We start from the raw sequence: 21,615 nt of genomic DNA, 5'->3' as shown, positions 1-21,615 counted from the left end.
ATAACTTGGCTCCACGTGGTCAGATCTTCATCATACTTGATACATGTGATCATGGCCCCGCCCCGAAGGTCCCCGTAGGTCACTTCCTGATTTCGTCGCAGCGCCACCTATTGGCGACAGGCTAAAGGCGTGTCATCTACATGAGGCCTTTTCTGACAGGAGATTCATCAGATGAACACCGAGGTCACAAGGTCACTGCCTGACAGCCTGGTGAAGCCTGTTGATGGACCATGATGCAGGAAAAGCGCAGGTGGTGGGCGTGGCCTGGCGGCGAATGCTCAGGCCTCGCCGTTTACAAAGAAAGGGTCATTATTCGCCCGCAGAAGGTCGCATGTGCTTGAAAACTCATAAGGGGGGGCAGATTCCAGGCCTGAGGGCCCTGGTGGGGCCCCCATTTGAAACCAAGCCAAATTGACTCACTAGCGCCACCTAGAAGTTTTAAAATAATTATCCCTCGCCTCCCGTTGCACGTATGGGCATGATTTTCGGAGGAGACATCACTCGTGACAGGACGCACAAAAAAGTCCCAAGAACCCATGTTCAAAAACCAACAGGAAGTCGGCCATTTTAGGTGGCGGCGGCCATTTGGGGGAGGATGTAGGGGTCGTATCTCGACGAACTCCTCCTAGGGGGTTTGACCGAATGAGTCCGTTGTAGCATCAACAGACACTAGACGGGTGGCCCACGTTAAATTGCGAAGGATTTTGGGCTGCTCCATAGGATGTGGGCGTGGCACGCCACCAAGCTTTTACTTTATCCTTAACTTTTACCTTATCTGGCCCTGCCTGGTGTCTGGCCTTGCCTGAAGCAATGTACATCAAAGTCAATACACAGTTTGACTGACAGACTGATGATGTCAGTCGATGGACTGTGATGTGTGTAAAGCACATGTGGTGGGCGTGGCCACGGCGAATGGTCAGGCTTCGCCATTGACCATCGAAGGCTCATATTTTGCCCGCAGAAGGTCACAGGCTGCTGAAATCTTACACGTAAGGTCATAATCCAGGCCTGAGCGCCCTGGTGGTGCTCCCATGTGACACCAATCTAAATTGACACACTAGCGCCACCTACAAGTTTCAATTCATTATCCCTCGCCACCCGTTGCACATATCACTATGATTTTCGGTGGAGACGTCTATCATGACAGGACGCACCTAACGCTCTAGAACCCATGTTCAAAACACAGCGCCACCAACTGGTGGAAATGTATATCTGCTGTAACTTCCTCACGCATGGTCGGATAGTCTCCTAATTTTTTTGGGTGGGTTCGGTCACCCTCCAGTCTGTGACTGTGTGTGTATATGGACTCTATAGCGCCACCAACTGGTGGAAATGTATATCTGCCATAACTTCCTGATTCATGGTCAGATTGTCTTGAATTTTTTTTTGGTGTGTTGGGTCAATCTCTGGTCTGTTATACTGTGTGTACATAGACTCTATAGCGCCACCAATTGGTGGAAATGTATATCAGCTGTAACTTCCTTCCACATGGTCGGATCGGCCCCAAATTTTTTCTGGTGGTTTGGGGTACCCTCTGGTCTATGACTGTGTGTGTACATAGACTCTATAGCGCCACCAACTGGTGGAAATGTATATAGCTGTAACTTCCTTCCACATGGTCCGATCGTCTCTAAATTTTTTTTGGTCGGTCGGGTCACCCTCCACACTTTGAATCTGTGTGTCCATAGACTCTATAGCGCCACCAACTGGTGGAAATGTATATCTGCCGTAACTTACTCCCACATGGTCGGATCCGCCCGAATTTTTTTCCAGTGGTTCGGGGTACCCTCTGGTCTATGACAGTGTGTGTACATACGCTATAGCGCCACCAACTGGTTGAAATGTATATCAGCTGTAACTTCCTTCCACATGGTCGGATCGGCCCCAAATTTTTTCTGGTGGTTTGGGGTACCCTCTGGCCTATGACTGTGTGTGTACGTAGACTCTATAGCGCCACCAACTGGTGAAAATGTATATCTGCCGTAACTTCCTTCCACATGGTCGGATCGGTCCCAATTTTTTTTCTGGTGGTTTGGGGTACCCTCTGGTCTATGACTCTTTGTGTACATAGACTCTATAGCGCCACCAACTGGTGGAAATGTATATAGCCGTAACTTCCTTCCACATGGTCGGATCGTCTCTAAATTTTTTTTGGTCGGTCGGGTCACCCTCCACTCTTTGAATCTGCGTGTCCATAGACTCTATAGCGCCACCAACTGGTGGAAATGTATATCTGCCGTAACTTCCTCCCACATGGTCGGATCTGCCCGAATTTTTTTCTGGTGGTTCGGGTTACCCTTTGGTCTATGACAGTGTGTGTACATACGCTATAGCGCCACCAACTGGTGGAAATGTATATCAGCTGTAACTTCCTTCCACATGGTTGCATCGGCCCCAAATTTTTTCTGGTGGTTTGGGGTACCCTCTGGTCTATGACTGTGTGTGTACATAGACTGTATAGCACCACCAACTGGTGGAAATTTATATCTGCCGTAAATTTCTCCCACATGGTCGGATCGGTCCCAAATTTTTTCTGGTGGTTCGGGGTACCCTCTGGTCTATGACTGTGTGTATACATACACTCTATAGCGCCACCAACTGGTGGAAATGTATATCTGCCGTAACTTCCTCCCACATGGTCGGATCTGCCCGAATTTTTTTCTGGTGGTTCGGGTTACCCTTTGGTCTATGACAGTGTGTGTACATACGCTATAGCGCCACCAACTGGTGGAAATGTATATCAGCCGTAACTTCCTTCTGCACGGTCGGATCGGCACCTAATTTTTTCTGGTGGTTCGGGGTACCCTCCGGTCCGTTACCGTGTGGGCGCATAGACTGTATAGCGCCACCCACAGGCGGAAACGTATATCCGCCGCAAGTACCTACCGCATGGTCCGATCGTCGCAAATTTTTTTATGGCGCTTCGGGGCGCCGGACGGGACGTGACCGCGCACCAGCCTCGCCGCCGGCGTCGCCCCCTCCGGGCGGAAAATTGCAAGTGCCGTAACTCCCTTACCGCTTATCCCATCGTTGCGGTTTTTCGTACGGTGCGTCCGCGCGCCCGTCCGAACACGCGCGCGCTCTCGACCCGCGTGTACCCCCGACCCGCGCGTACCCCCGACCGCGTCGGGGTGCTCGAGCCCGCTCATCACTGCTTGCAGTTTTAATTATTATTATTCTTCTCCCTCTTTGAGGGCCATTTTGAGGGCCTTAACATGCCCAAAAACTCACCAAATTTGGCGAGCGCATCAGGTCTGGCGAAAAATTTGATATTTTATGGGTTTCAAATATAATGTTCCAAAAATGGCTCTCTAGCGCCACCTTGAAATTTAAAAAAAATTGGCCCCCGCCACCAGTTTCACCGATCGTCACGAAACTTGGTGGAGACGTCTATCGTGACAGGACGGACCAAAAAGTCTCAAGAACCCATATTGCAAAACGAACAGGAAGTCGGCCATTTTGGATGGCGCCGGCCTTTTTCGGGCAAGCAGTTGGGGTCGTATCTCGACGAACTCCTCCTAGGGGGTTTGACCGAATGAGTCCGTTGTTGCATCAATGGACACTAGACGGATGGCCGACGTTAAATTGCGAAGGATTTTGGGATATTCCATACGATGTGGGCGTGGCACGCCCCCAAATTTTGCCCTTTTTCAACTGTCCGGGCCTTGCACGCTGAGCGTAACTGTAGACGTGAATAACTTGGCTCCACGTGGTCAGATCTTCATCATACTTGGTACATGTGATCATGGCCCCGCCCCGAAGGTCCCCGTAGGTCACTTCCTGATTTCGTTGCAGCGCCACCTATTGGCGACAGGCTAAAGGCGTGTCATCTACATGAGGCCTTTTCTGGCAGGAGATTCATCAGATGAACACCGAGGTCACAAGGTCACTGCCTGACAGCCTGGTGAAGCCTGTTGATGGACCATGATGCAGGAAAAGCGCACGTGGTGGGCGTGGCCTGGCGGCGAATGCTCAGGCCTCGCCGTTTACAAAGAAAGGGTCATCATTCGCCCGCAGAAGGTCGCATGTGCTTGAAAACTCATAAGGGGGGGCAGATTCCAGGCCTGAGGGCCCTGGTGGGGCCCCCATTTGAAACCAAGCCAAATTGACTCACTAGCGCCACCTACAAGTTTTAAAATAATTATCCCTCGCCTCCCGTTGCACGTATGGGCATGATATTCGGAGGAGACATCACTCGTGACAGGACGCACAAAAAGTCTCAAGAACTCATGTTCTAAAACCAACAGGAAGTCGGCCATTTTAGGTGGCGGCGGCCATTTGGGGGAGGATGTAGGGGTCGTATCTCGACGAACTCCTCCTAGGGGGTTTGACCGAATGAGTCCGTTGTAGCATCAACGGACACTAGACGGATGGCCCACGTTAAATTGCGAAGGATTTTGGGCTGCTCCATAGGATGTGGGCGTGGCACGCCACCAAACTTTTACTTTAACCTTAACTTTTACCTTATCTGGCCCTGCCTGGTGTCTGGCCTTGCCTTGAAGCAATGTACATCAAAGTCAATACACAGTTTGACTGACAGACTGATGATGTCAGTCGATGGACTATGATGTGTGTAAAGCACATGTGGTGGGCGTGGCCACGGCGAATGGTCAGCCTTCGCCATTGACCATCGAAGGCTCATATTTTGCCCGCAGAAGGTCACAGGCTGCTGAAATCTTACACTTAAGGTCAGAATCCAGGCCTGAGCGCCCTGGTGGTGCTCCCATGTGACACCAATCTAAATTGACACACTAGCGCCACCTAGAAGTTTCAATTCATTATCCCTCGCCACCCGTGGCACGTATCACTATGATTTTCGGTGGAGACGTCTATCATGACAGGACGCACCTAACGCTCCAGAACCCATGTTCAAAACACAGCGCCACCAACTGGTGGAAATGTATATCTGCCGTAACTTCCTGATTCATGGTCAGATTGTCTTGAAATTTTTTTTGGTGTGTTGGGTCAATCTCTGGTCTGTTATACTGTGTGTATATAGACTCTATAGTGCCACCACCTGGTGGAAATGTATATCAGCAGTATCTTCCTTCCACATGGTCGGATCGGTCCCAAATTTTTTTGCTGGGTTGGGTCACCCTCCACTCTGTGACTGTGTGTGTATATAGACTCTATAGCGCCACAACTGGTGGAAATGTATATCAGCTGTAACTTCCTTCCACATGGTCGGATCTGCCCAAAATTTTTTCTGGTGGTTTGGGGTACCCTCCGGTCTATGACTGGGTGTGTACATAGACTCTATAGCGCTACCAACTGGTGAAAATGTATATCTGCCGTAACTTCTTTCCACATGGTCTGATCAGGCCCAAATTTTTTCTGGTGGTCTGAAATACCCTCTGGTCTATGACTGTGTGTGTACATAGACTGTATAGCGCCACCAACTGGTCAAAATGTATATCTGCCGTAACTTCCTCCCACATTGTCGGATCTGCCCAAATTTTTTTCTGGTGGTTCAGGGTACCCTCTGGTCTATGACAGTGTGTGTACATACACTATAGCGCCACCAACGTGTGGAAATGTATATCAACTGTAACTTCCTTCCACATGGTCGCATCGGCCCCAAATTTTTTCTGGTGGTTTGGGGTACCCTCTGGACTATGACTGTGTGTGTACATAGACTGTATAGCGCCACCAACTGGTGGAAATGTATATCTGCCGTAACTTTCTCCCACATGGTCAAATATGCCCAAATTTTTTTCTGGTGGTTCGGGGTACCCTCTGGTCTATGACAGTGTCTGTACATACGCTATAGCGCCACCAACTGGTGGAAATGTATATCTGCCGTAACTTCCTTCCACATGGTCGGATCGGCACCAAATTTTTTCTGGCGGTTTGGGGTACCCTCTCGTCTATGACTGTGTGTGTACATAGACTGTATAGCGCCACCAACTGGTGGAAATGTATATCTGCCGTAACTTTCTCCCACATGGTCAGATCTGCCCGAATTTTTTTCTGGTGGTTCAAGGTATCCTCTGGTCTATGACAGTGTGTGTACATACGCTATAGCGCCACCAACTGGTGGAAATGTATATCAGCTGTAACTTCCTTCCACATGGTCGGATCGGTCCCAAATTTTTTTTGCTGGGTTGGGTCACCTTCCACTCTGTGACTGGGTGTGTACATACACTCTATAGCGCCACCAACTGGTGAAAATGTATATCTGCCGTAACTTCCTTCCACATGGTCGGATCGGTCCCAATTTTTTTCTGGTGGTTTGGGGTTACCTCTGGTCTATGACTGTGTGTGTACATAGACTCTATAGCGCCACCAACTGGTGGAAATGTATATAGCCGTAACTTCCTTACACATGGTCGGATCGCTCCCACATTTTTTTCCGGTGGTTCTGGGTACCCTCTGGTTTATGACAGTGTGTGTACATACGCTATAGTGCCACCAACTGGTGGAAATGTATATCAGCCGTAACTTCCTTCCGCACGGTCCAATCGGCACCTAATTTTTTCTGAAGGTTCGGGGTACCCTCCGGTCCGTTTCCGTGTGGGCGCATAGACTGTATAGCACCACCCACAGGCGGAAACGTATATCCGCCGCAAGTACCTACCGCACGGTCCGATTGTCGCGAATTTTTTTATGGCCGTTCGGGGCGTCGGACGGGACGTGACCGCACACCGCCTCGCCGCCGGCGTCGCCCCCTCCTGGCGGAAAATTGCAAGTGCCGTGACTCCCTTACCGCTTATCCCATCGCCGCGGTTTTTCGTACGGCGCGTCCACGCGCCCATCCAGTCGCACGCGCGCCCCCGACCCGCGCGTACCCCCGACCAGCTCGTACCCCCGACCCGCCCGTACCCCCGAGCGCGTCGGGGTGCTCGAGCCCGCTCATCACTGCTTGCAGTTTTAATTAGGGCTCGAGCACTGACCAGTGCGAAAGCCCTATTGTAATCGTAATGTTTATTAGGGCTCGAGCACTGACCAGTGCGAAAGCCCTATTGTAATCGTAATGTTTATTATTAGGGCTCGAGCACTGACCAGTGCGAAAGCCCTATTGTAATCGTTCCGTTTCTTTTTATTAGGGCTCGAGCACTGACCAGTGCGAAAGCCCTATTGTTATCGTAATGTTTATTATTATTATTAGGGCTCGAGCACTGACCAGTGCGAAAGCCCTATTGTAATCGTTCCGTTTCTTTTTATTATTATTATTATTATTATTATTCTTCTCCGCCTTTGAGCGCCATTTTGAGGGCCTTAACATGCCCGAAAACTCACCAAATTTTGCGAGCGCATCAGGTCTGGCGAAAAATTTGATATTTTATGGGTTTCAAATATAATGTTCCAAAATTGGCTCTCTAGCGCCACCTTGAAATTTAAAAAAAATTGGCCCCCGCCACCAGTTTCACCGATCGTCACGAAACTTGGTGGAGACGTCTATCGTGACAGGACGGACCAAAAAGTCTCAAGAACCCATATTGCAAAACGAACAGGAAGTCGGCCATTTTGGATGGCGCCGGCCTTTTTCGGGCCAGAAGTTGGGGTCGTATCTCGACGAACTCCTCCTAGGGGGTTTGACCGAATGAGTCCCTTGTAGCATCAACGGACACTAGACGGATGGCCCACGTTAAATTGCGAAGGATTTTGGGCTGCTACTTAGGATGTGGGCGTGGCACGCCACCAAACCTTTACTTTAACCTTAACTTTTACCTTATCTGGCCCTGCCTGGTGTCTGGCCTTGCCTTGAAGCAATGTACATCAAAGTCAATACACAGTTTGACTGACAGACTGATGATGTCAGTCGATGGACTGTGATGTGTGTAAAGCACATGTGGTGGGCGTGGCCATGGCGAATGGTCAGCCTTCGCCATTGACCATCGAAGGCTCATATTTTGCCCGCAGAAGGTCACAGGCTGCTGAAATCTTACACGTAAGGTCAGAATCCAGGCCTGAGCGCCCTGGTGGTGCTCCCATGTGACACCAATCTAAATTGACACACTAGCGCCACCTAGAAGTTTCAATTCATTATCCCTCGCCACCCGTTGCACATATCACTATGATTTTCGGTGGAGACGTCTATCATGACAGGACGCACCTAACGCTCCAGAACCCATGTTCAAAACACAGCGCCACCAACTGGTGGAAATGTATATATGCCGTAACTTCCTGATTCATGGTCAGATTGTCTTGAATTTTTTTTTTGGTGTGTTGGGTCAATCTCTGGTCTGTTATACTGTGTGTACATAGACTGTATAGCGCCACCAATTGGTGGAAATGTATATCAGCTGTAACTTCCTTCCACATGGTCGGATCGGCCCCAAATTTTTTCTGGTGGTTTGGGGTACCCTCTGGTCTATGACTGTGTGTGTACATACGCTATAGCGCCACCAACTGGTAGAATTGTATATCAGCTGTAACTTCCTTCCACATGGTCGGATCGGCCCCAAATTTTTTCTGGTGGTTTGGGGTACCCTCTGGTCTATGACTGTGTGTGTACATAGACTCTATAGCGCCACCAACTGGTGAAAATGTATATCTGCCGTAACTTCCTCACGCATGGTCGGATCTGCCCGAATTTTTTTCTGGTGGTTCGGGGTACCCTCTGGTCTATGACAGTGTGTCATAGACCAGAGACTAGCCACCACCTTGACCATCGAAGGCTCATATTTTGCCCGCAGAAGGTCACAGGCTGCTGAAATCTTACACGTAAGGTCAGAATCCAGGCCTGAGCGCCCTGGTGGTGCTCCCATGTGACACCAATCTAAATTGACACACTAGCGCCACCTAGAAGTTTCAATTCATTATCCCTCGCCACCCGTTGCACGTATCACTATGATTTTCGGTGGAGACGTCTATCATGACAGGACGCACCTAACGCTGCAAAACCCATGTTCAGAACACAGCGCCACCAACTGGTGGAAATGTATATAGCCGTAACTTCCTTCCACATGGTCGGATCGTCTCTAAATTTTTTTTGGTCGGTCGGGTCACCCTCCACTCTTTGAATCTGCGTGTCCATAGACTCTATAGCGCCACCAACTGGTGAAAATGTATATCTGCCGTAACTTCCTCCCACATGGTCGGATCTGCCCGAATTTTTTTCTGGCGGTTCGGGGTACCCTCTGGTCTATGACAGTGTGTGTACATACGCTATAGCGCCACCAACTGGTGGAAATGTATATCAGCCGTAACTTCCTTCCGCACGGTCGGATCGGCACCTAATTTTTTCTGGTGGTTCGGGGTACCCTCCGGTCCGTTACCGTGTGGGCGCATAGACTGTATAGCGCCACCCACAGGCGGAAACGTATATCCGCCGCAAGTACCTACCGCACGGTCCGATCGTCGCAAATTTTTTTATGGCGGTTCGGGGCTCCGGATGGGACGTGACCGCGCACCCACCTCGCCGCCGGCATCGCCCCCTCCTGGCGGAAAATTGCAAGTGCCGTAACTCCCTTACCGCTTATCCCATCGCCGCGGTTTTTCGTACGGCGCGTCCGCGCGCCCATCCGGACACGTGCGCGCCCCCGACCCGCGCGTACCCCCGACCGCGTCGGGGTGCTCGAGCCCGCTCATCACTGCTTGCAGTTTTAATTATTATTATTATTATTCTGACAAAAGGACGGCCATTTTGAGGGCCTGAACATGCCCGAAAACTCACCAAATTTGCTGAGCGCATCAGGTCTGGCGAAAAATTTGATATTTTATGGGTTTCAAATATAATGTTCCAAAATTGGCTCTCTAGCGCCACCTTGAAATTTAAAAAAAATTGGCCCCCGACACCAGTTTCACCTATCGTCACGAAACTTGGTGGAGACGTCTATCGTGACAGGACGGACTAAAAAGTCTCAAGAACCCATATTGGAAAACGAACAGGAAGTCGGCCATTTTGGATGGCGCCGGCCTTTTTCGGGCCAGAAGTTGGGGTCGTATCTCGACGAACTCCTCCTAGGGGGTTTGACCGAATGAGTCCGTTGTTGCATCAACGGACACTAGACGGATGGCCGACGTTAAATTGCGAAGGATTTTGGGATATTCCATACGATGTGGGCGTGGCACGCCCCCAAATTTTGCCCTTTTTCATCTGTCCGGGCCTTGCACGCTGAGCGTAACTGTAGACATGAATAACTTGGCTCCACGTGGTCAGATCTTCATCATACTTGGTACATGTGATCATGGCCCCGCCCCGAAAGTCCCCGTAGGTCACTTCCTGATTTCGTCGCAGCGCCACCTATTGGCGACAGGCTAAAGGCGTGTCATCTACATGAGGCCTTTTCTGGCAGGAGATTCATCAGATGAACACCGACGTCACAAGGTAACTGCCTGACAGCCTGGTGAAGCCTGTTGATGGACCATGATGCAGGAAAAGCGCACGTGGTGGGCGTGGCCTGGCGGCGAATGCTCAGGCCTCGCCGTTTACAAAGAAAGGGTCATCATTCGCCCGCAGAAGGTCGCATGTGCTTGAAAACTCATAAGGGGGGGGGCAGCTTCCAAGCCTGAGGGCCCTGGTGGGGCCCCCATTTGAAACCAAGCCAAATTGACTCACTAGCGCCACCTACAACTTTTAAAATAATTATCCCTCGCCTCCCGTTGCACGTATGGGCATGATTTTCGGAGGAGACATCACTCGTGACAGGACGCACAAAAAAGTCTCAAGAACCCATGTTCTAAAACCAACAGGAAGTCCGCCATTTTAGGTGGCGGCGGCCATTTGGGGGAGGATGTAGGGGTCGTATCTCGACGAACTCCTCCTAGGGGGTTTGACCGAATGAGTCCGTTGTAGCATCAACGGACACTAGACGGATGGCCCACGTTAAATTGCGAAGGATTTTGGGCTGCTACTTAGGATGTGGGCGTGGCACGCCACCATACTTTTACTTTAACCTTAACTTTTACCTTATCTGGCCCTGCCTGGTGTCTGGCCTTGCCTTGAAGCAATGTACATCAAAGTCAATACACAGTTTGACTGACAGACTGATGATGTCATTCGATGGACTATGATGTGTGTAAAGCACATTTGGTGGGCGTGGCCACGGCGAATGGTCAGCCTTTGCCATTGACCATCGAAGGCTCATATTTTGCCCGCAGAAGGTCACAGGCTGCTGAAATCTTACACGTAAGGTCAGAATCCAGGCCTGAGCGCCCTGGTGGTGCTCCCATGTGACACCAATCTAAATTGACACACTAGCGCCACCTAGAAGTTTCAATTCATTATCCCTCGCCACCCGTGGCACGTATCACTATGATTTTCGGTGGAGACGTCTATCATGACAGGACGCACCTAACGCTCCGGAACCCATGTTCAAAACACAGCGCCACCAACTGGTGGAAATGTATATCTGCCGTAACTTCCTGATTCATGGTCAGATTGTCTTCAAATTTTTTTTGGTGTGTTGGGTCAATCTCTGGTCTGTTATACTGTGTGTACATAGACTGTATAGCGCCACCAACTGGTGGAAATGTACATCAGCTGTAACTTCCTTCCACATGGTCGGATCGGCCCCAAATTTTTTCTGGTGGTTTAGGGTACCCTGCGGTCTATGACTGTGTGTGTACATAGACTCGATAGCGCCACCAACTGGTGAAAATGTATATCTGCCGTAACTTCATCCCACTTGGTCCGATCTGCCCTAAGTTTTTTTCTGGTGGTTTGGGGTACCCTCTGCTCTATGACAGTGTGTGTGCATACACTATAGCGCCTCCAACTGGTGGAAATGTATAACAGCTGTAACTTCCTTCCACATGGTCGGATCAGTCCCAAATTTTTTCTGGTGGTTCGGGGTACCCTCTGGTCTATGACTGTGTTCATACATAGACTCTATAGCGCCACCAACTGGTGGAAATGTATATCAGCTGTAACTTCCTCCCACATGGTCGGATCTGCCCGAATTTTTTTCCGGTGGTTCGGGGTACCCTCTGGTCTATGACAGTGTGTATACATACGCTATAGCGCCACCAACTGGTGGAAATGTATATCAGCTGTAACTTCCTTCCGCACGGTCGGATCGGCACCTAATTTTTTCTGGTGGTTCGGGGTACCCTCCGGTCCGTTACCGTGTGGGCGCATAGACTGTATAGCGCCACCCACAGGCGGAAACGTATATCCGCCGCAAGTACCTACCGCACGGCCCGATCGTCGCAAATTTTTTTATGGCGGTTCGGGGCGCCGGACGGGACGTGACCGCGCACCCGCCTCGCCGCCGGCGTCGCCCCCTCCTGGCGGAAAATTGCAAGTGCCGTAACCCCCTTACCGCTTATCCCATCGCCGCGGTTTTTCGTACGGCGCGTCCGCACGCCCGTCCGGACACGCGCGCGCCCCCGACCCGCGCATACCCCCGACCCGCGCGTACCCCCGACTGCGTCGGGGTGCTCGAGCCCGCTCATCACTGCTTGCAGTTTTAATTATTAGGGCTCGAGCACTGACCAGTGCGAAAGCCCTATTGTAATCGTTCCGTTTCTTTTTATTAGGGCTCGAGCACTGACCAGTGCGAAAGCCCTATTGTAATCGTAATGTTTATTATTATTAGGGCTCGAGCACTGACCAGTGCGAAAGCCCTATTGTAATCGTTCCGTTTCTTTTTATTATTATTATTATTATTATTCTTCTCCGCCTTTGAGCGCCATTTTGAGGGCCTTCACATGCCCGAAAACTCACCAAATTTTGCGAGCGCATCAGGTCTGGCGAAAAATTTGATATTTTATGGGTTTCAAATATAATGTTCCAAAATTGGCTCTCTAGCGCCACCTTGAAATTTATAAAAAATTGGCCCCCGCCACCAGTTTCACCGATCGTCACCAAACATGGTGGAGACGTCTATCGTGACAGGACGGACCAAAAAGTCTCAAGAACCCATATTGCAAAACGAACAGGAAGTCGGCCATTTTGGATGGCGCCGGCCTTTTTCGGGCCAGAAGTTGGGGTCGTATCTCGACGAACTCCTCCTAGGGGGTTTGACCGAATGAGTCCGTTGTTGCATCAACGGACACTAGACGGATGGCCGACGTTAAATTGCGAAGGATTTTGGGATATTCCACACGATGTGGGCGTGGCACGCCCCCAAATTTTGCCCTTTTTCATCTGTCCGGGCCTTGCATGCTGAGCGTAACTGTAGACGTGAATAACTTGGCTCCACGTGGTCAGATCTTCATCATACTTGGTACATGTGATCATGGCCCCGCCCCGAAGGTCCCCGTAGGTCACTTCCTGATTTCGTCGCAGCGCCACCTATTGGCGACAGGCTAAAGGCGTGTCATCTACATGAGGCCTTTTCTGGCAGGAGATTCATCAGATGAACACCGAGGTCACAAGGTCACTGCCTGACAGCCTGGTGAAGCCTGTTGATGGACCATGATGCAGGAAAAGCGCACGTGGTGGGCGTGGCCTGGCGGCGAATGCTCAGGCCTCGCCGTTTACAAAGAAAGGGTCATCATTCGCCCGCAGAAGGTCGCATGTGCTTGAAAACTCATAAGGGGGGGCAGATTCCAGGCCTGAGGGCCCTGGTGGGGCCTCCATTTGAAACCAAGCCAAATTGACTCACTAGCGCCACCTACAAGTTTTAAAATAATTATCCCTCGCCTCCCGTTGCACGTATGGGCATGATTTTCGGAGGAGACATCACTCGTGACAGGACGCACAAAAAAGTCGCAAGAACCCACGTTCAAAAACCAACAGGAAGTCGGCCATTTTAGGTGGCGGCGGCCATTTGGGGGAGGATGTAGGGGTCGTATCTCGACGAACTCCTCCTAGGGGGTTTGACCGAATGAGTCCGTTGTAGCATCAACGGACACTAGACGGATGGCCCACGTTAAATTGCGAAGGATTTTGGGCTGCTACTTAGGATGTGGGCGTGGCACGCCACCAAACCTTTGCTTTAACCTTAACTTTTACCTTATCTGGCCCTGCCTGGTGTCTGGCCTTGCCTTGAAGCAATGTACATCAAAGTCAATACACAGTTTGACTGACAGACTGATGATGTCATTTGATGGACTATGATGTGTGTAAAGCACATGTGGTGGGCGTGGCCACGGCGAATGGTCAGCCTTCGCCATTGACCATCGAAGGCTCATATTTCGCCCGCAGAAGGTCACAGGCTGCTGAAATCCTACACGTAAGGTCAGAATCCAGGCCTGAGCGCCCTGGTGGTGCTCCCATGTGACACCAATCTAAATTGACACACTAGCGCCACCTAGAAGTTTCAATTCATTATCCCTCGCCACCCGTTGCACGTATCACTATGATTTTCGGTGGAGACGTCTATCATGACAGGACGCACCTAACGCTCCAGAACCCATGTTCAAAACACAGCGCCACCAACTGATGGAAATGTATATCTGCCGTAACTTCCTTATACATGGTCGGATCGTCTCCAATTTTTTTTGGGTGGGTTCGGTCACCCTCCAGTCTGTGACTGTGTGTGTATATAGATTCTATAGCGCCACCAACTGGTGAAAATGTATATCTGCCGTCACTTCCTCCCACTTGGTCCGATCTGCCCAAATTTTTTTCTGGTGGTTTGGGGTACCCTCTGGTCTATGACTGTGTGTGTACATACACTATAGCGCCACCAACTGGTGAAAATGTATATCAGCTGTAACTTTCTTCTACATGGTCGGATCTGCCCCAAATTTTTTCTGGTGGTTTGGGGTACCCTCCGGTCTATGACTGTGTGTGTACATAGACACTATAGCGCCACCAACTGGTGAAAATGTATATCTGCCGTAACTTCCTCCCACTTGGTCCGATCTGCCCAAATTTTTTTCTGGTGGTTTGGGGTACCCTCTGGTCTATGACAGTGTGTGTGCATACACTATAGCGCCACCAACTGGTGGAAATGTATATCAGCTGTAACTTCCTTCCACATGGTCGCATCGGCCCCAAATTTTTTCTGGTGGTTTGGGGTACCCTCTGGTCTATGACTGTGTGTGTACATAGACTGTATAGCGCCACCAACTGGTGGAAATGTATATCTGCCGTAACTTTCTCCCACATGGTCGGATCTGCCCGAATTTTTTTCTGGTGGTTCGGGGTACCCTCTGGTCTATGACAGTGTGTGTACATACATGATAGCGCCTCCAACTGGTGGAAATGTATAACAGCTGTAACTTCCTTCCACATGGTCGGATCAGTCCCAAATTTTTTCTGGTGGTTCGGGGTACCCTCTGGTCTATGACTGTGTGTATACATAGACTCTATAGCGCCACCAACTGGTGGAAATGTATATCAGCCGTAACTTCCTTCCGCACGGTCGGATCCGCACCCAATTTTTTCTGGCGGTTCGGGGTACCCTCCGGTCCGTTACCGTGTGGGCGCATAGACTGTATAGCGCCACCCACAGGCGGAAACGTATATCCGCCGCAAGTACCTACCGCACGGGCCGATGGTCGCAAATTTTTTTATGGCGGTTCGGGGCACCGGACGGGACGTGACCGCGCACCCGCCTCGCCGCCGGCGTCGCCCCCTCCTGGCGGAAAATTGCAAGTGCCGTAACTCCCTTACCGCTTATCCCATCGTTGCGGTTTTTCGTACGGCGCGTCCGCGCGTCCGTCCGGACACGCGCGCGCCCCCGACCCGCACGTACCCCCGACCCGCGCGTACCCCCGACCGCGTCGGGGTGCTCGAGCCCGCTCATCACTGCTTGCAGTTTTAATTATTATTATTATTATTCTCCCGAAATGATCGCCTTTTTGGGGGCCTTAACATGCCCCAAAACTCACCAATTTTTGCAGGCGCGTCAGGTCTGGCGAAAAATTTGATATTTTAGGGGTCCCAAATATCATGTTCCAAATTTGGCTCTCTAGCGCCACCTTTTAATTTGGAAAAAATTGGCCCCCGCCACCAGTTTCACCTATCGTCACGAAACTTGGTGGAGACGTCTATCGTGACAGGACGGACTAAAAAGTCTCAAGAACCCATATTGGAAAACGAACAGGAAGTCGGCCATTTTGGATGGCGCCGGCCTTTTTCGGGCCAGAAGTTGGGGTCGTATCTCGACGAACTCCTCCTAGGGGGTTTGACCGAATGAGTCCGTTGTTGCATCAACGGACACTAGACGGATGGCCGACGTTAAATTGCGAAGGATTTTGGGATATTCCATACGATGGGGGCGTGGCACGCCCCCAAATTTTGCCCTTTTTCATCTGTCCGGGCCTTGCACGCTGAGCGTAACTGTAGACGTGAATAACTTGGCTCCACGTGGTCAGATCTTCATCATACTTGGTACATGTGATCATGGCCCCGCCCCGAAGGTCCCCGTAGGTCACTTCCTGATTTCGTCGCAGCGCCACCTTTTGGCGACAGGCTAAAGGCGTGTCATCTACATGAGGCCTTTTCTGGCAGGAGATTCATCAGATGAACACCCAGGTCACAAGGTCACTGCCTGACAGCCTGGTGAAGCCTGTTGATGGAGCATGATGCAGGAAAAGCGCACGTGGTGGGCGTGGCCTGGCGGCGAATGCTCAGGCCTCGCCGTTTACAAAGAAAGGGTCATCATTCGCCCGCAGAAGGTCGCATGTGCTTGAAAACTCATAAGGGGGGGCAGATTCCAAGCCTGAGGGCCCTGGTGGGGCCCCCATTTGAAACCAAGCCAAATTGACTCACTAGCGCCACCTACAAGTTTTAAAATAATTATCCCTCGCCTCCCGTTGCACGTATGGGCATGATTTTCGGAGGAGACATCACTCGTGACAGGACGCACAAAAAAGTCTCAAGAACCCATGTTCTAAAACCAACAGGAAGTCCGCCATTTTAGGTGGCGACGGCCATTTGGGGGAGGATGTAGGGGTCGTATCTCGACGAACTCCTCCTAGGGGGTTTGACCGAATGAGTCCGTTGTAGCATCAACGGACACTAGACGGATGGCCCACGTTAAATTGCGAAGGATTTTGGGCTGCTACTTAGGATGTGGGCGTGGCACGCCACCAAACTTTTACTTTAACCTTAACTTTTACCTTATCTGGCCCTGCCTGGTGTCTGGCCTTGCCTTGAAGCAATGTACATCAAAGTCATACACAGTTTGACTGATGGACTGATGATGTCAGTTGATGGACTATGATGTGTGTAATGCACATGTGGTGGGCGTGGCCACGGCGAATGGTCGCCTTCGCCATTGACCATCGAAGGCTCATATTTTGCCCACAGAAGGTCACAGGCTGCTGAAATCTTACAGGTAAGGTCAGAATCCTGGCCTGAGCGCCCTGGTGGTGCTCCCATGTGACACCAATCTAAATTGACACACTAGCGCCACCTAGAAGTTTCAATTCATTATCCCTCGCCACCCGTTGCACGTATCACTATGATTTTTGGTGGAGAAGTCTATCATGACATGACGCACCTAACGCTCCAGAACCCATGTTCAAAACACAGCGTCACCAACTGGTGGAAATGTATATCTGCCGTAACTTCCTTACGCATGGTCGGATCGTCTCCTAATTTTTTTGGGTGGGTTCGGTCACCCTCCAGTCTGTGACTGTGTGTGTATATGGACTCTATAGCGCCACCAACTGGTGGAAATGTATATCTGCCATAACTTCCTGATTCATGGTCAGATTGTCTTGAAATTTTTTTTGGTGTGTTGGGTCAATCTCTGGTCTGTTATACTGTGTGTACATAGACTGTATAGCACCACCTATTGGTGGCAATGTATATCAGCTGTAACTTCCTTCCACATGGTCGCATCGGCCCCAAATTTTTTCTGGTGGTTTGGGGTACCCTCTGGTCTATGATTGTGTGTGTACATAGACTGTATAGCGCCACCAACTGGTGGAAATGTATATCTGCCGTAACTTTCTCCCACATGGTCGGATCTGCCCGAATTTTTTTCTGGTGGTTCAGGGTACCCTCTGGTCTATGACAATGTATGTACATACGCTATAGCGCCTCCAACAGGTGGAAATGTAAATCAGCTGTTACTTCCTTCTACATGGTCGGATCAGTCCCAAATTTTTTCTGGTGGTTCGGGGTACCCTCTGGTCTATGACTGTGTGTATACATAGACTCTATAGCGCCACCAACTGGTGGAAATGTATATAGCCGTAACTTCCTTCCACATGGTCGGATCGTCTCTAAATTTTTTTTGGTCGGTCGGGTCACCCTCCACTCTTTGGATCTGCGTGTCCATAGACTCTATAGCGCCACCAACTGGTGGAAATGTATATCTGCCGTAACTTCCTCCCACATGGTCGGATCTGCCCGAATTTTTTTCTGGTGGTTCGGGGTACCCTCTGGTCTATGACAGTGTGTGTGCATACGCTATAGCGCCACCAACTGGTGGAAATGTATATCAGCCGTAACTTCCTTCCGCACGGTCGGATCCGCACCTAATTTTTTCTGGTGGTTTGGGTTACCCTCCGGTCCGTTACCATGTGGGCGCATAGACTGTATAGCGCCACCAACAGGCGGAAACGTATATCCGCCACAAGTACCTACCGCACGGTCCGATCGTTGTGAATTTTTTTATGGCGGTTCGGGACGTCGGACGGGACGTGACGTGACCGCGCACCCGCCTCACCGCCGGCGTCGCCCCCTCCTGGCGGGAATTTGTAAATGCCGTAACTCCCTTACCGCTTATCCGATCGCCGCGGTTTTTCGTACGGCGCGTCCGCACGCCCGTCCGGTCGCGCGCGCACCCCCGACCCGCGCGAACCCCCGACCGCGTCGGGGTGCTCGAGCCCGCTCATCACTGCTCGCAGTTTTAATTATTATTATTATTATTATTATTATTATTCTCCGCCTTTGAGCGCCATTTTGAGGGCCTTCACATGCCCGAAAACTCACCAAATTTTGCGAGCGCATCAGGTCTGGCGAAAAATTTGATATTTTATGGGTTTCAAATATAATGTTCCAAAATTGGCTCTCTAGCGCCACCTTGAAATTTAAAAAAAATTGGCCCCCGCCACCAGTTTCACCGATCGTCACCAAACATGGTGGAGACGTCTATCGTGACAGGACGGACCAAAAAGTCTCAAGAACCCATATTGCAAAACGAACAGGAAGTCGGCCATTTTGGATGGCGCCGGCCTTTTTCGGGCCAGAAGTTGGGGTCGTATCTCGACGAACTCCTCCTAGGGGGTTTGACCGAATGAGTCCGTTGTTGCATCAACGGACACTAGACGGATGGCCGACGTTAAATTGCGAAGGATTTTCGGATATTCCATACGATGTGGGCGTGGCACGCCCCCAAATTTTGCCCTTTTTCATCTGTCCGGGCCTTGCACGCTGAGCGTAACTGTAGACGTGAATAACTTGGCTCCACGTGGTCAGATCTTCATCATACTTGATACATGTGATCATGGCCCCGCCCCGAAGGTCCCCGTAGGTCACTTCCTGATTTCGTCGCAGCGCCACCTATTGGCGACAGGCCAAAGGCGTGTCATCTACATGAGGCCTTTTCTGGCAGGAGATTCATCAGATGAACACCGAGGTCACAAGGTCACTGCCTGACAGCCTGGTGAAGCCTGTTGATGGACCATGATGCAGGAAAAGCGCAGGTGGTGGGCGTGGCCTGGCGGCGAATGCTCAGGCCTCGCCGTTTACAAAGAAAGGGTCATTATTCGCCCGCAGAAGGTCGCATGTGCTTGAAAACTCATAAGGGGGGGCATATTCCAGGCCTGAGGGCCCTGGTGGGGCCCCCATTTGAAACCAAGCCAAATTGACTCACTAGCGCCACCTAGAAGTTTTAAAATAATTATCCCTCGCCTCCCGTTGCACGTATGGGCATGATTTTCGGAGGAGACATCACTCGTGACAGGACGCACAAAAAAGTCCCAAGAACCCATGTTCAAAAACCAACAGGAAGTCGGCCATTTTAGGTGGCGGCGGCCATTTGGGGGAGGATGTAGGGGTCGTATCTCGACGAACTCCTCCTAGGGGGTTTGACCGAATGAGTCCGTTGTAGCATCAACAGACACTAGACCGGTGGCCCACGTTAAATTGTGAAGGATTTTGGGCTGCTACTTAGGATGTGGGCGTGGCACGCCACCAAACTTTTACTTTAACCTTAACTTTTACCTTATCTGGCCCTGCCTGGTGTCTGGCCTTGCCTGAAGCAATGTACATCAAAGTCAATACACAGTTTGACTGACAGACTGATGATGTCAGTCGATGGACTGTGATGTGTGTAAAGCACATGTGGTGGGCGTGGCCACGGCGAATGGTCAGCCTTCGCCATTGACCATCGAAGGCTCATATTTTGCCCGCAGAAGGTCACAGGCTGCTGAAATCTCACACGTAAGGTCATAATCCAGGCCTGAGCGCCCTGGTGGTGCTCCCATGTGACACCAATCTAAATTGACACACTAGCGCCACCTACAAGTTTCAATTCATTATCCCTCGCCACCCGTTGCACATATCACTATGATTTTCGGTGGAGACGTCTATCATGACAGGACGCACCTAACGCTCTAGAACCCATGTTCAAAACACAGCGCCACCAACTGGTGGAAATGTATATCTGCTGTAACTTCCTGAGTCATGGTCAGATTGTCTTGAAAATGTTTTTGGTGTGTTGGGTCAATCTCTGGTCTGTTATACTGTGTGTACATAGACTGTATAGCGCCACCAACTGGTGGAAATGTACATCAGCTGTAACTTCCTTCCACATGGTCGGATCGGCCCCAAATTTTTTCTGGTGGTTTGGGGTACCCTCTGGTCTATGACTGTGTGTGTACATAGACTGTATAGCGCCACCAACTGGCGAAAATGTATATCTGCCGTAACTTCATTATGCATGGTCGGATCAACTCCACATTTTTTTGGCTGGGTTGGGTCAATCTCTGGTCTGTTATACTGTGTGTACATAGACTCTATAGCGCCACCAACTGGTGGAAATGTATATCAGCCGTATCTTCCTTCCACATGGTCGGATCGGTCCCAAATTTTTTCTGGTGGTTTGGGGTACCCTCTGGTCTATTACTGTGTGTGTACATACACTCTATAGCGCCACCAACTGGCGGAAATGTATATAGCCATAGCTTCCTTTCACATGGTTGGATCGTCTCAAAATTTTTTTGGTCGGTCGGGTCACCCACCACTCTTTGAATCTGCGTGTCCATAGACTCTATAGCGCCACCAACTGGTGGAAATGTATATCTGCCGTAACTTCCTTCCACATGGTCGGATCGGCACCAAATTTTTTCTGCCGGTTTGGGGTAACCTCTGGTCTATGACTGTGTGTGTACATAGACTGTATAGCGCCACCAACTGGTGGAAATGTATATCTGCCGTAACTTTCTCCCACATGGTCGGATCTGCCCGAATTTTTTTCTGGTGGTTCAAGGTATCCTCTGGTCTATGACAGTGTGTGTACATACGCTATAGCGCCACCAACTGGTGGAAATGTATATCAGCTGTAACTTCCTTCCACATGGTCGGATCGGTCCCAAATTTGTTTTGCTGGGTTGGGTCACCCTCCACTCTGTGACTGGGTGTGTACATACACTCTATAGCGCCACCAACTGGTGAAAATGTATATCTGCCGTAACTTCCTTCCACATGGTCGGATCGGTCCCAATTTTTTCTGGTGGTTTGGGGTACCCTCTGGTCTATGACTGTGTGTGTACATAGACTCTATAGCGCCACCAACTGTTGGAAATGTATATAGCCGTAACTTCCTTACACATGGTCGGATCGTCTCTAAATTTTTTTGGTCGGTCGGGTCACCC

This window comes from Doryrhamphus excisus, chromosome 2 (genome assembly GCF_030265055.1).
Source record: "Doryrhamphus excisus isolate RoL2022-K1 chromosome 2, RoL_Dexc_1.0, whole genome shotgun sequence".
NCBI lineage: Eukaryota > Metazoa > Chordata > Actinopteri > Syngnathiformes > Syngnathidae > Doryrhamphus > Doryrhamphus excisus.
This window is presented reverse-complemented; position numbering follows the sequence as displayed.